We start from the raw sequence: 15997 nt of genomic DNA, 5'->3' as shown, positions 1-15997 counted from the left end.
GCAACAAACGGCCACGCTGACTGCGTCAAATGCTGTCTTCGTATTAATCGGAAGTGCTGGTGATGCGACCAGCCGATTCGCGATGCCCATATAGCGCATCGTGTATCCACGAAAGGTAGTGCCATCACTGTTGGATGGAGATTAACAACGTATACTTGTTTCGAAATAAAGATTTTTTTAGCTTCTAGATGGTTTCAATGTGAGTCTGAATAAATACATCACTAGAGTGTCAAAATAATTAATTCATAATAAAAAATCTATTATAATTCTTTCATTAATTCATTATAAAAAAAATTAACTATCCACATTATAGTCATATCTACTACAATCACATGAATACAATCATATGAAGTGTCTATACTCATTCTGAAAATTTCTACTATCCACATGCTTATCTGAATCTAAAAATAAAAAATATGCTATGGTATTTTCTAATATATAGAAAATGATTGAAAAATATATCTATAAATTATCTATATTCAACCTAGCCAATAAACCAACTCCCACATTCAAGTCATCGGTTCTATATATCTCAAATCATTGCATAAATCAAAGAAATCATGCTCATCCTCACTATTTCCAAAAGTCACAAATTTCTCTAACTATGGAGCATAAAACGAAGAATAAAGACTATCAATGAAGAGAGGATGAAGTTGCAAACATTTGGCGCACTTGGATGACTAGAACACTAACTAAAACTAGAAAAAATGGCGGCAACTCTCTAAGGGGGAGAACAACCCCGAGCTCGAGCTTCTCGGGTGAAATGGCACTAGCTCGGGCTCGGGGAGGAAGAAGGCGCCGATTTATAGTGGGCATATTAGTACCGGTTGGTGGGTCTAGCCGGTACTAATGCGCCATATTTAGTAACGGCTGGAGCCACCAGCCGGTACTAATTTTCCTGGCGGCAATTTAGTATCGGCTGGTGGCTCCAGCTGGTACTAAATTGTCACTAGCTGTTGCAGACGGAGGTCAGAGCCTATCGGTGGCGCACTTTAGTGCTGGCCGGAGCCACCAGTCAGTACTAATAGGCTCCCATGGGCACTGTTCCATTGGCCCGATACTAAATTTGCACGTTAGTACCGGCCGAAGCTGTGACCGGTACTAACGGCCTCAGACGAATGTCCATTTTTCTAGTAGTGGTAGAAGCAATAAAGTGCCAAGCTCAGCGTTCTGCCAACACATAATGAGAAAGCAAATTATACAAACCCAAATACGATTGATACAACCAAAAGAATTGTTGTGCCAGCTATTCGCACGCCACATTTACATAGCACATGGACAAACAACAAGATGCTTCATATTAACGCATACAACTTTGCTTCATCTCGTCACATGCTCATGATGGTTCAGGCTTCAACTTACCACATTTATTTTGACAGCTTAAATAGATAAACCTACAAAATGCTGGGTATTGAGATTCGAACCGTTAAACTGTCCATGCCTTGCATTGGTTTGACTTGCAAATCGTAAATCCGCTTGCATGCCCTACGAAAGGCATGACTCACCAACATTGATGCATGTTACATCTGCCCTGCAACTTCAATTCTGGCACCACCCACTTTAACTTCCATCGACCTTCTTCTTGACTTGGCAGTATGTAATCTAAAAATATAATTTTTCACCATTAAGATATAAAGAATAGCCTTATCACTACTGGAAAACTGCACATTCGTCCTAGGCCCTTGGTACCGGGCACTGATTCGGCCGGTACAAACCCCCACATTTAGTACTGGTCCGAAGCAACAGTGCCCCTGGGAGCCTTTTAGTACCGGCTGGAGGCACCAGCCGGCACTAAATTGCACCACCGACACCGGCGCGCAACGGCTAGCGACCATTTAGTACCGGCTGGAGACACTAGCCGGTACTAAATGGCGCCAAGGAAATTTGGTACCGGCTGGTGGCTCCAGCCGGTACTAAATGGGGAGCTTTAGTACCGGCTGGAGCCACCAGCTGGTACTAATGCGCCCACTATAAATTGGCGCCTTCTTCCTCTTCGAGCCCGAGCCAGCGCCATTTCACCAGAGCAGCTCGAGCTCGGGTTCTTCTTCCCCTTAGAGAGGTGCCACCATTTTTTCTAGTTTTAGTGAGTGTTCTAGTCTTCCAAGTGCGCCAAAGGTTTGCAATTTCATTCTCTCTTTATTGATTGTCTTCATGCTTCGTTTTATGCTCCATAGTTAGAGGAATTTGTGACTTTAGAAATAGTGAGAATGAGCATGATTTCTTTGATTTATTCATTGATTTGAGGTATATAGAACCCATGACTTCAATTTGAGCGAAGCTTTTATGGCTAGGTTGAATGTGGATAATTTATAGAGATATTTTTCAATCATTTTCTATATATTAGAAATGACCGTAGTATATTTTTTAATTTTTCGAATGAGATGAGTATATGTGGACAGTGGAAATTTTTAGAATGAGTTTAGAGAGTTCATGTGATTTACTTGTATATATGACCATATATGGAAAGTAATTTTTTTATAATGAATTATTGAAAGAAGTATAATATAATTTTTTTGTATTATGAATGGATTATTTTGACACACTAGTGATGTATTTATTCAGGCTCACATTGAAACCATCTAGAAGTTTAAAAAATCTTTATTTTGAAATAAGTATACGTCGTTAATCTCCTTTCAACAGTGATGGCACTACATTTCGGGGATACACGATGCGCTATAAGGACGTTGCCAATAGGTTGGTCGCAACACCAGCATTTTTGGTTAATCCGAACACATCATTTGGTGCAGTCAGCGTGGCCATTGTTGCGCTGAGAGCATATCAACGAGCATGCTGCCTATGCCAATTGCTGTATTTCTATTAACCGAAAATGTTGGTGTTGCGACTGGCCTTTTGGTGACGTACTTTACCGCACCGTATCCCCCCCGAAAGACAGCGTCATCACTGCAGGGTCGAGGTTACCTACATATACATTTTTCGAAATAAAGTTTTTTTTCTTCTAGATGGTTTCTGGATATTGATCAAAAGAGTGTTCTCCTAGAACTGAAGGGTGTCAAAATAATTAGGAGTTATAGAGATTTATTTCAATTAATTAGATATTTCTTTCAATTAATTAGAGATTTATTTCAAATGTTGTTTTTATATATTTATACTTGTTAACACCAAGTGTGAAATGTAAACGAATTAGTGTTGCTATTGGGGCATTAGTCACATCATGCCTGCTCTGTCACAGCTCTTTCTAGACCCTTCATTATGTAGATAGGGTGAGGTCAGGATCGATGAAGAATAAGGGCTTAGACAGAGCTGTGACATAGTATAGCACACAATGATGACTAATGCCTCAATAGAAACTCTAATTTGATTATATTTCAGACTTCATGGTAAGTGCCTGTGAAACTCGAATATGAGGATATAATGATGTATATATTTTTATTGTAATTGAAAGAATTTATAATGTTGTGAAAAATAAAAGTGTTTTCCAGTAGCGCCGGTGGGGGTGATTGTTGTCCTTCTGGAGAGAAGGACACAACTCCAGTAGGTCGTCGGTCCAAGGAACCTAGCGCTTTTCATAGGGTAGCGCTCCGTTATTTGGAAAAAGAATATAGAGAATGTGTGGCAAGGGGCAAGGAACATCCGTTTGATCTTGAGGATTTGTTGCGGCGTTACGGTTCGTCACCACCAAACCCGGAGGTTCCAGCTCCGCCATCTTCTTCTGCGCCAGCAAGAAATCCGTCAGAGCATTCTGCGTTTCTACGCAAGGACGGTTGAAAACCTATGTGTTGTTGTGCGAATTTTTGAGTTGCATGTTTGTTTTTGGGATGTTTATGTTCATTTTCGAATGCAATCTATGTATGTGTTGTTGACTAAATCATGCTAGATGGTTGAAGACTTATGAGTTGTTGAATAAATTGTGTTGGATGTAATAAAAATGTTTGTTATTACAAAATTGTGAAGTTCTTTTCCACTGAATGAAATTGCTTATCCAACGAGAATATATTATTTGTAGATAGATCGACAATGGATGTACGGCCAGCGGTGCACAATGGCGTGGATTAACGGTCTTAAAACTTTCCTCGATGCTGCTAGAACCCACAAGTCGTCGAAAGGTTTCATGTTCTGTCCATGCCGCATTTGCAGAAATCAAAAGGAGTTCTCAAAAAGACATACTCTACATGTCCACCTTTTTTAGAAAGGTTTCATGGATAACTATACTCTTTGGACCAAGCACAGTGAATCTAGAGTTCCGATGGAAGACAATAAAGAAGATAATAATGATGATAACATCCCAGACTGGGCTCACTTGTATGAAGCGGGTGTCTTTGAAGATGAACCAATGCGTGAGGCAGAAGCAAATGCTGCAGAAGAACCACAACCACCTGACGAACTAGCTCAGGTTTTAGTCGATGCACAGAGAGACGCTGAAACTTTGAAGGAGTCAAAGAAGTTTGATAAGATGTTGGAGGATCACAGGAAAATGTTGTATCCAGATTGCAAGCAGGGGTTAAAAAAATTGGGCACCACACTGGAAATGCTGCAGTGGAAGGCAGCCAATGGTGTTTCAGATAATGGATTTGAGGAGCTACTAGGACTTGTAAAGAAGATGCTTCCAGAGGGGAACGAACTGCCCCCGACAACTTACGAAGCCAAAAAGGTTGTTTGCCCTCTTGGATTGGACGTACAGAAGATTCACGCATGTCCTAATGATTGTATCCTCTATCACAGTGAATACGAGGAACTAGATGCATGTCCTGTTTGTGACGCAAAGCGGTATAAGATCAGGCAAAATGATCCTAGTGATGTCGACGGTGAGCCCGCAAGGAAAAAAGTTCCGGCTAAGGTGATGTGGTATTTCCCGATAATATCACGCTTGAAGCACTTGCTCAGAAACAAAACAAATACTAAGTTGATGTGGTGGCACAAAGACGAGCGTAAGCAAGATTAGCTGATGAGACACCCTGCAGATGGGTCTCAGTGGATAAAGGTGGATAGACAATTCCCAGATTTTGACAGCGACCCAAGGAACATAAGGTTTGGTTTAAGTACAGATGGAATGAATCCATTCAGTGAGTGGGGGAGAAGTCACAGTACATGTCCTATGACCCTTTGTATGTTTAACCTTCCTTCTTGGCTATGCATGAACATGAAGTATATATTGATGTCCGCGCTTATCCAAGGCCCCAAACAACATGGCAACGATATTGATGTGTACCTAAGACTGCTGGTTGATGAGCTTTTATTGTTGTGGAAGCCAGAAGGTGTACGTGTGTGGGATGAGTACAAACAAGAGAATTTCGACCTCTGAGCATTGCTTTTTGTAACCATCAACGATTGGCCTGCACTTAGGAATCTGTCTGGGCAGTCGAACAAGGGATATCAGGCCTGCACCCATTGCTTAGATGAAACCGACAGCTTGTACCTAAAAAATTCTCGGAAGGTCGTCTATATGGGCCATCGTCGATTTCTTCCCCTCAAACACCCCTTGAGAAAGAAAGAGAAACATTTCAAAGGGGAACCAAAAAATCGTGCTAAGCGTATGTTCCATGACGGAAAGCGTGTTTTCTCGATGACAAAGTATGTTCACGTAGTGTTCGGAAAGGGTCGCGGCAGCCAACCAGTTCCGAATGATGAAAATGGCCATGCACCGATGTGGAAGAAAAAGTCTATATTGTGGGAGCTATCTTATTGGGAAGTCTTGGAGGTCCGCAACGTAATTGACGTCATGCACCTGACAAAGAATCTTTGCGTGAATGTACTAGGTTTTTTTGGTACTTATGGTCAGTGAAAAGACACACTCGAAGCAAGACGCGACCTGAAAGAAATAAAACAACGAGAAGATCATTAATCTGAGAAGAGAGAGAAGGGACAACACTACTTACGTCCTGCTAGCTACACTCTCAGTAAAGAGGAGAAGCAAAGCATGTTTGATTACTTGAACATTATAAAGGTACCATCCGGGTACTCGTCAAATATCCAAGGAAGATTAAACATGAAGGAAAAAAAGTTCACAAATTTAAAGTCTCATGACTGTCACGTCCTGATGACACAATTGCTTCCTGTTGCGTTGAGGGGTATTCTACTAGAGAATGTTAGATTGGAATCGTGAAGTTATGTGCTTTTCTCAATGAAATTTCACAGAAGGCAATCGATCCGGAGAAGCTCATACAACTATAGAATGACGTCGTGCAATGCCTTATCAGCTTTGAGATGGTGTTTCCACCTTCGTCCTTTAATATTGTGACACATCTCTTGGTTCATATTGTCAAAGAGGTAAATATTCTGGGACTTGTATTCCTACACAACATGTTCCCTTTTGAGAGATACATGGCAGTTCTTAAGAAGTATGTTCGCAATTGTTCTTGACCATAAGGATGCATCGCTAAGGGCTATGGAACAGAGGAGGTCATTGAGTTTTGTGTTGACTTTATTGATGATCTTAATCCAATTGGGGTCCCCATGTCACGCCACGAGGGGAGACTGAAGGGAAAGGGCATACTAGGGAAGAAATCTAATATGCACATCCCAGAGAGTGAAATCCGCAAAGCAAACTTCATCGTTCTACAAAATTCATCCCTCGTGGCTCCATATATGGATGAGCACATGAATATCGTAAGGTCTGAAAACCCAGGGAAGCCTGAGGCCTGGATTACAAGGCATCACATAGAAAACTTTGCTGTTTGGCTTAGAGCAAAATTGATGGGTGACGGCATGATTGCAGAGCAACTTCAATGGCTGGCAAGGGGCCCATCAATGACAATCATGCAGTACCAAGGGTACGAGATTAATGGGTATACATTTTACACAAGAGCTCAAGATGAAAAGAGCACCAGCCAAAATAGTGGTGTGCGTATAGACGCAATAGGCAATGATGGAAATAAGAACAACTACTTTGGAGTCATAGAGGAGATATGAGAAAAAGAATATGGGCCTTTGATGATTCCTTTGTTTCGGTGCCAATGGGTGAACCGAGCTGGAGGCGGCATAACGATAGACCGGTATGGGATGACAATTGTGGACTTCAAAAAGATTGGATATAAAGACGAACCATTCGTCCTAGCCAAGGATGTCGCATAGGTGTTCTACGTGAAGGACATGTCAAGCAAGTCTAGGAAAAATTCAGTCAAGTCTGACGACGAGCCAAAATGCCACATAGTTTTTCCAGGAAAACGAAAAATCATTGGAGTTGAGGATATTTCCGACAAGTTAGAAGACTTTGATTAGTTTGATGACCGTCCTCTATTCTTGGTTGATGTTGACCCAAGCATCTTGTTAGCCAAAGAGAACGCTCCTTATTTACGCCGCGATCACGACCAAGGGACGTTCGTCAAAAAGAAAATTGTAAATGTTCCATTAAATAATGTTGAGTCATAGTATTGTGTATCCATTATGTTTTACTTTATTGTTCATTTGGTGAAGTGATTTTTGTAATATATATTTTTATTTTGCGATCATAAATAATATAAATTAGTATTGTTTACCTATGTATTAATTCCTCATTCTGTGTTTGCATCTTCAACATGATTCCCTTCATTGTCTACTCCACTATTACCATTTTCTTGATCTAAATAACATATATTAGCATTTCCATGATTTTTTAAATATGTTACACACAAAAAAACATTTTAATGGAAAATAAAACAATTTTTTCGCATATACCTATATTCTATAATTTTTCATATTGCAAAGTGCCCTACAAAATTTTTGCATGTTCAAAATATTATATCCTTCTATTTTTTAATGCCTTTGTCAATTTATTACACAATAGAAATGCATAATTCATAAGCAAAATAATTGTTGTGAATTAATAATTTTGGTGTTTTAGTACCAGGCAGGGCCTTTGCCCGGTAGTAACCTGTCTCCACGAAAATTTCCCACCAGTGGGAGCAGTTTAGTACCGGGTCTTGGTTGCGCCCGGTACTAAATGCCCCAGGAGACAGTTTAATATCGGGCGTAGCCACGGCCCGGTACTAAACTGCCGTCCCTATATAAGCCGGGACTTAGATCAATTTCCCATTCCCCATCTCGATCTTCCTCTTGCTCTCGTCATCATCGCCGGCCGCCGCCATCCCGCCCGGCACTGCTGTCCAGCGACGCCGCCGCCGTCCATGACCGCCGCCGCTCCATCCCGCCGACCTCCGCCGTCGGACCTCCACGCCGACGTCCGCCGCCGGACCTCGACGCCGACCGCGCGCCCCGCTCGCCGGCCCCCTCGACGCCTCCCCGCCGCCCTCGACCGCCGCTGTGCCTGCCTCGACCGCCGCTGCGCCCTCGACGCCGACCCGCCGTGCCGGCCGCCCCCTCGACGCCGACCCGCGCCGCGCGGTGCCGGCCCGACTTCGACCGCCGTCGACCCGCGCTGCCCCCCGCCCTCGACCGCCATCGCGCCGCCGCGACCTCGACCGCCGGTGCGCCGCCCGCCGCGACCTCGACCGCCGCCCCCGGACCGCCGCACGCACGCCGCCGCCGTCCGTCCACGCCCCGTCGCCCCCGGCTCGACGCAAGCAGGGCTGACGTAAGCCCTTGCTGATGTCAGCACTACTATGTGCTAATGTCAACTTTTTTTAATTATGTGGATAATTAAAATAAATGTAGAAAATTATAGAAAATGGTTAGGAAAATATAGAAAATAGTTAGGGAATTATAGAAAATAGTTAGGAATTTTTTTAATTATGTTGGAAAAGTCAAAAATAGATAGGAAATAAATAGGAGAAAATAGGTAGAAAACTATAGAAATAGGTAGAAAATTTAGAAAATTGTTGGAGGATCATGGAAAATTGTTGAAAATTGTTGGAGAATCCTGGAATCATTTCCTTAATGTTGAAAATTGTTGGAGAATCATTGAATCATTTATTTATTGTTGAAAATTGTTGGAAAATCGTAGAATCATGTACTTATTTTTGAAAATTGTTGGAAAATTGTATAATTATGTATTTATTGTAGCAAATTGTTATTATATATATGAGTTTAATAATTTTCATATTGTTGCAATATGATGTATACCTGATGTATTTCTGATGAATTCATATTATAAATTTATCATATATTGTTGAAAATTTTCATATTATCTAATGTATTCATATTATCAAGACACGTAATTCCATATGTATTTCTGATGTACTTTCTGATGTATTTCTGATGTATTCATATTATCATGACACGTAATTCCATATGTATTTCTGATGTACTTTCTGATTTATTTCTGATGTATTCATATTATCACGACACGTAATTCTATATGTATTTCTGATGTACTTTCTGATGTATTTCTGATGTATTCATATTATCATGACACGTAATTCCATACAAAACTCCGCATCTTATATAATTTCCGTATTCATATATATATATTGTGGCAGAACCACCTGAATTATCCCGGCTCAAGTGCGGTAGCCATCACCATAAAGGCAACACCGACTCAAACACACTTCAAACGGAACAATTCTTGGTCTGTCGGGTAACGTCCCGATACAACCACCGGATCTCAGATCGAACAAGCATACCCCACACGAAGGCAAGTCCAGAGATATTACAAACATATATCTTACAACACAGGCATAGCAGTTAATACAACAAGTTCAAAGTATTATTACAGGTCCAAACTTAGTAAAACGTTATACAAGACATAAGTTTAAAGTTCAGAGTTTAAGCAGCGGAAAGAAAACACGACCTCTACAACACGTCGCAAAAGGATACCAAGCTAGTCCAAGCAAGGTATCACTCATCGGGGTCATTACCGACCGGAGACGGATCCCACTCCACGGACCAGCCATAGGGCAAAGAGCAGGGCCAAGTCAGACTAGCGGTCTGGTCCTCAAAACTCATACCTGAAACAGGATTCAACAGCAAGGCTGAGTATACTAATACTCAGCAAGACTTAACCGTCAACGGATATACTTAGTCCACTTAGCTAGACTATGTAGGGTTCTGTAAGGCTCTGGTTTTCCTTTTGCTGAAAAGCAACAAAGAGTAGGTCCTTCATTTCACATTTTAACTTTCAATATTCTAGTTGATTAACCATTCTATGTAAGCAACTAATTCTAATCAACCATGGTAGAACTTTAGTCAAACATCAAGATTGATCATAATAATATTACTCTTATTACTCTGTGTGGCAAAGGGATCAAGTAGTCTCAATATCCGCGAGAGACGGACGATTCGAATCGGATTTTTCAACCTTGCAAGGTAAACCTAACACACACGTTTGGAACACCGTCGGGTCGTTCCCAAACAACCGTTGACCTTTCATTCCGGCTTGTGGATAGGGTCACTCTCCCCGACTACAGGGCACCAACTTCCTCCCTGCACTTGTGGTGTTGCGTAACATAAACATAAATAAAAATCTATCTCTAAGAGAGAGTGAAAGGTATATCCACTCACCGGTCCGATCAGCTACAAGGCTTACCGTGTACCATATTTACGGCATGTGGCTAGTACGTTCAAACACTTAACCACCGCTACCACACACCGCGACCTTAGTAGAATTCATCAACACAGACGGGTCTCACCCAAGGTCATGATATCAAACATGACCCCGTCCGACGTCTAGTGATAGATAAAAGAAAACAAGCAACTCCTATTAAGCTCGCGAGTGACAGGCAATCACTCGACTTTTATCGGTCCTATAAGCATAGAAAATACTCGAACTCAAGTCTAGTGTTTAGTACATAGGTTTCTAGGATCATGCATCTAGGGTTTCAATTCAAATCCTAAGAACTGTAAATGCACAAGTAAGTAGTATATAAAGTGCATAATTTGAAATACTGGGTTTATGTCCGAGGCTTACCTTCACGGTAATCACTAGCTAGATCAGCCTTGGGCTCTTCCGGACTTTGGTCCGGGTCTTCAGTCAGTGTAGCGGCGTTCACCTGGGCTTCTTGATCACCTCCTTCGGACTCTGGGATCAGCTCGTACGTCCCGTCCGCTAGAACAGTCATATCTATATGTGATGCAAGAAACAATATTACAACATACACACTTCGCGATAAAGTGGCAGTCTAACAATTAGCAAACATAACTTAGCATATGGGCAATCATTTATAGAGTAGTTATTTAACATGTCTTACTACACAAAACAACATGATTAACCTCACAAGACAACTTGATTATCTTCACAAAGTAAGTTTTAGTTAGTTCACATAGCATGTAAATCATGATTTGCTAAGAATTAAGTAACTCAGTACACAACCAGAATTTAAATTTAGAAAAATTACTTCAAACATGAAGTACAGAGAGCAATCTATCCTATAAATTTCATACCATTTCATGTAGCCAATTATTCAGAATAAAACATTTACTCAGACACCACCTAGAACAAGATTAAATTCTACAGACTAAACTAGAGCAAATCAGAGGCTATAAATTTAACAGGATATCGATACAGAGTAACACAGCTACTGTAAATTTTTCAGAATTTATCTAGGCATAAAACAGAAGTAATAATTTTGACAAAATTAAACCATATATGGTAAAACTAATTAGTACAGAAAGTTTTATAATATTTTTGAATCCTAAATTTTACATACATGAACATATGACCAAAATAGAGTTCCGTAAATATTCTCAGATTTCTCTAAGTAAGGAAACTATTTATTATAATTAAAGCCTACTTATCAAGCATTAAATCAAAGATATAAATAAACAGATCTAAAATTTCCCAAACTTTTGCAATAGCAAGGTTTTAGTGACATCCATGCATGGAAAAAGTTTCAGTCTCTAAATCAATGCACAACAGCCATAAGAATTTAGATTCATTTATTCATGGCATAAAACAAGGTCTATTAAAAACTATAGCTACATTTTTCCTATGGTCATGAAACTTTTGCACATAGCTACTCTATCTCCTAGTACACCATTGCCCAAAAATCAGATCCAGCACATGCATACAACTTGAGATACATTAAATGCTAACTATTCTAGGTATTTTAAATAAAGCAAAAACTATTGAGCAAAATAAAAATTGCACGTAGCAAAAACTTGTAGATCTAGTTGCAATAAACTCAGAACAATTGAGTTTGCATTTTTCTGATTTTTCTAGCATTTACTAGGAATTTTCAAAGTTTAGCCGAGAAATAAAAGAAAAAGGACTGAAATCCTGCAGATAGGTCCCTAGAAGAAAAAGAAGCTTGCAATGTGGCCCCTGGCTCGCCTGAGAAGAAGACAGGGAGGGGAATCGGCCGGCGTTCCAGCCAGGGGACTCACCGGCGGCGAGCTAGAGGTGGCTAGGGAGCACGAGGAGGTCAAGGCGCGTCGATTGGTGGGTTTGGTGAGGACTGGGGCGGTTGGCTGGGGTGTTTTCCCACGGCGAGGTGCGGCGGCGGCTTGGACAGCTCGCCGGCGGCCGTGCTGCGGCGGTGGAATGGAGGTGTGGAGGGGTTTAGGAGCTGTGCGACGCTCGGGTGGTGCTAAAGGCGGGGTCGGCGCGGGCGGAGGAGGTCTGGAAGGGCGGACCCGCGGCGGCATCGGGCTCGCTGGAGTTGAGGAGGAGGGGCGGTGGTGCTCGGGGTGCCTGGAGCGCGAGACCGGGGATGTGAGGGGCGGAATGGAAGGAAAAACATGAGCCGTGCTCGTGCGCGCGCTAGAGAAGAGAAGGGGGCTCTCCACCAACCGGGCCACGTCACCGGCGATGTGGCGGCCAACTGGGGCCTCGGGGGTGCGTGGCAGGAGCGGGGGAGGTCCAGCGCGAGGGGAAAAGGGCGGCGAGGAGCCCGGGCACGACGCGTGGAAGGCCACGGTGAGCAGGAGGTGGCCTGCGGCCCTCCCTCGGCGGCGGGCGGCGCTTGTCTGCGCCGGCGGCAGAGAAAGCAGAGAGGAAGAGAGGAGGAAGACACAGGCTGGACCTGTTTGTAATTTCAGAAAAGTTTAGGGGTCCTACTGTAAAACAAAAATAACTCCTAAACTAGGGCTCAAATGAAAAAGTGCCCAACATGAAAGTTTTTCAACTTTTCAAGATATACAACTTTGATGTTGTGCAAAATTTGATTTGACCAAAGGTTGAAAGGTTATTTTGAAAACATAGAAAGGATTTTGAATTTAATGGACTTTCATCTTTTCCAAAGCAAATTCATCTTAATTTCAGACTGAAAAGTAAAATTTCCTGCCATGTAATGATTACACTGAATTTTACAAAGAAACCCTCCACAAAAGCCATATTCACCCATCTTATTCAAATTAAATTATATGAAGGTCCTTGCATCAAATCATATTTACACAATTAACCTTATTATTTTTAAGTAAGACCCTTGTTCAAGCAATTAAGCACATGATGCATAACATAAATACAGTTCTACTATGCAGACACACACACACACACACACATATATATATATATATATATATATATATATATAATTTCAGGCTTCCGGATCGATGAGCTCGAAACGTAAACGAGGCTCGAAGAAAAAGATGGAGGGGCATACCGCGATCACCTCGTTGCACCCAGATGGGAAACCCAAGTCTCCCAAGGGGGTTAAGACGATTGTGGTGAATCAATGCGGATGTTATGTCAGGAAGAACATCCCCATTAGCTTCAAGCTCTGGAAGAAAACCAAAAGCACTGATAATGATGCTGACATCGTCCCTGAAACAGAGAAGCAAATGCTATGGACAGATGTCAAACAACACTTCAGTTTCCCAGAGGACAAACAAGAAATCTTTAAGGATTGGGTCATAAAGAAGATGTCTATTTCTTTCCAAACGTTCAAGAAGAACTTGAACAAAGACTACATAAAGAAGGGTCGCGTGCCAGACTTCGAGAAACACTTCAAGAAGCAACGTCCTTTTTGGGATGCATTTGTGCAGTACAAACTGTCCGAGACCAGCGAGAAAAGGACAACACAAGCCAAAGAGAATGCGAGCAAAAAGATACACTTTCATCATCTTGGACAAGGAGGTTATTCGATGGCGAATCATACCGGCGACTTTCAACTGGCCACAGCAAGCAAAGCATTTTTTTCTACTCTCAAGGAGGCTCCCTAAACACGGAAGATGGCTCGCTTATCACTAGCGACGCCATAAGAGAAGCGGCCAACAGGCTAGATGAGGCACTAAAGGCCGTGTCCGAAGGTAGTTTCAAGCTGGACAGAGAGAAAGATAAGCTGACGTACGCTCTCGGGACACCAGAACACACAGGATGTGTGCGAGGTATGGGTGCGGTTCCTTGGAAGCATGGCTTCAGTGCTGACATCGAGACCTATCGAAGCCGATCCAGGAAGAAGGCTATATAGGAAGATAAGTTGTGTGCCCTGGAACAAAGGATAGCTTGGATTGAAGGGGTAATGACAGCTAGCAGCCAGGCACACCAACAAGAAACCAGATCAGCCGCCAATTTGGAGAGCAGCCCTGGCTCGCAACGCCGTAGCAGCATCACTTCCATGAAGCACCCAGCCGGAGGTCAACCCACAATGGTTGCGGATGAGTCAGAACATTACCCGGTGGATGACATCACCATGAGGACACCCTGCGAGCTTCTGTATCAGCAGAGGAAAAAGATCAAACTGGTCGCGCACGGCATTGCTGAAGTGCCTGTCCAAGGTGAGACAATTCATGGCAGGACGATTCCGGAAGGATTTGCTAGGGTCATGGTCGATCGAGTCGAGCAAGGATGGGAAGACCTCGACCTCGAGATCCCTGGAGGCAATGGAGAAGAGGAATTCGGACACACCGTGCACACATGGATCTGTTGGAACAAGCGGTACATTCAATTGGCCGGATTACACTTTGCCGATACACCAACTCCCGGCTCCGAGCCCGCCAAGTCACCAGCAGCCCAAAGAGGTCCCAGTCCGAGTCCAGCTCTGAGATCACCACCGGCACCACAAAGGAGTCCCAGTCCAGCTCTGAGATCACCACCGGCACCACAAAGGAGTCCCAGTCCGGCTCCAAGATCAACACTGGCAGCAGAAAGGAGTCCTAGTCCGGCTTCCGATGACGCAAGGGACTCAAGTGCCAGCTCAGGGCCTTGGGTCCCACTGTCACCGCCTCCGAAGATGAAGAAGGAGAGTGTGAAGCCTTGGGTCCCACCGCCACCACCTCGGAAGGCGAGGAAGAACACAAAGGTCGCGCCGCCTCCTAAGAAGAGGAACACCCCCAAGAAGAGGAAAGAAAAGCCTCCACCACCGAAGTTAGCATACCATATGACTCAGGAGGAATTAGAAGAAAGTGTGCGCCAGCACGTCAGAGATCATTTCGTGCCAAAAAAGCCTCCACCGGTGCATCAATGGTCAGAGGCAGATAAGAAATACTTCAGATCTTTACTCCAACCAAAGTACAGAGCACCCCAATCGGACTACGACCGCCAGATCACAAAGTCCTGGGAGAAGCCAAGTAACCGTCGGCGCAACCAAGTTCCCCAGCTCGGACAACAGTCCAAGCAATCGATACCCCCGCTCAAAGTGCTTTCCGAAAAGGATGCAGCTACTGCTCAGTTTGTGCTGGAAAGCGGCCTCACAAAAGCTCAGCTGCTCGAAGGGGCAGAAATCGAGGTTCACCCAGGGGCAAACAAAAGACCTTTCAAGTTGGGGGAACCTCTTATGTGGGAAGAGTTGATTCCGATGCTACCAACTAGGATGCGTGAGTTGCATGCATGGTACCTGAAAGCAAGTGCATCGAAGGATGTATTGTTCCGTGCCCGAGTACAAAATAGGCATTTCCATCGGGGGATGGATGACATATGGATTGAATTTAAAAATCTTTATGATCGGTACCATCAAGACGCCATAGACAAGTCTCTCCTTAGTGTATTTTGTATGTAAGTGTACTTCGTCCTACCATTTGTATATAGTACTCTAGCTCTACTAATTATGTGTTTTCTCATCCTCTTCCTTCTTTTTTAATCGTGTAGGATGAAGGTTCAAGAATGCCAGAAAAAGGGTACTATCACGTCAGCATCATAGACCCATATAATATACATGAGGAGAGTGTTAGGAAATGGCCTAATCGGACCGAGAACAACATACTCAGGGCCTTGCATAAGCAGAATACTTGTCAATACATTATGTTACCGTACAACTTCGAGTGAGTTCTTTATTTTTTTTGACTAGACTAT

Source organism: Panicum virgatum, chromosome 3N, assembly GCF_016808335.1.
Source record: "Panicum virgatum strain AP13 chromosome 3N, P.virgatum_v5, whole genome shotgun sequence".
NCBI classification, from domain to species: domain Eukaryota; kingdom Viridiplantae; phylum Streptophyta; class Magnoliopsida; order Poales; family Poaceae; genus Panicum; species Panicum virgatum.
Note: the sequence above shows the minus strand (reverse complement) of the source record.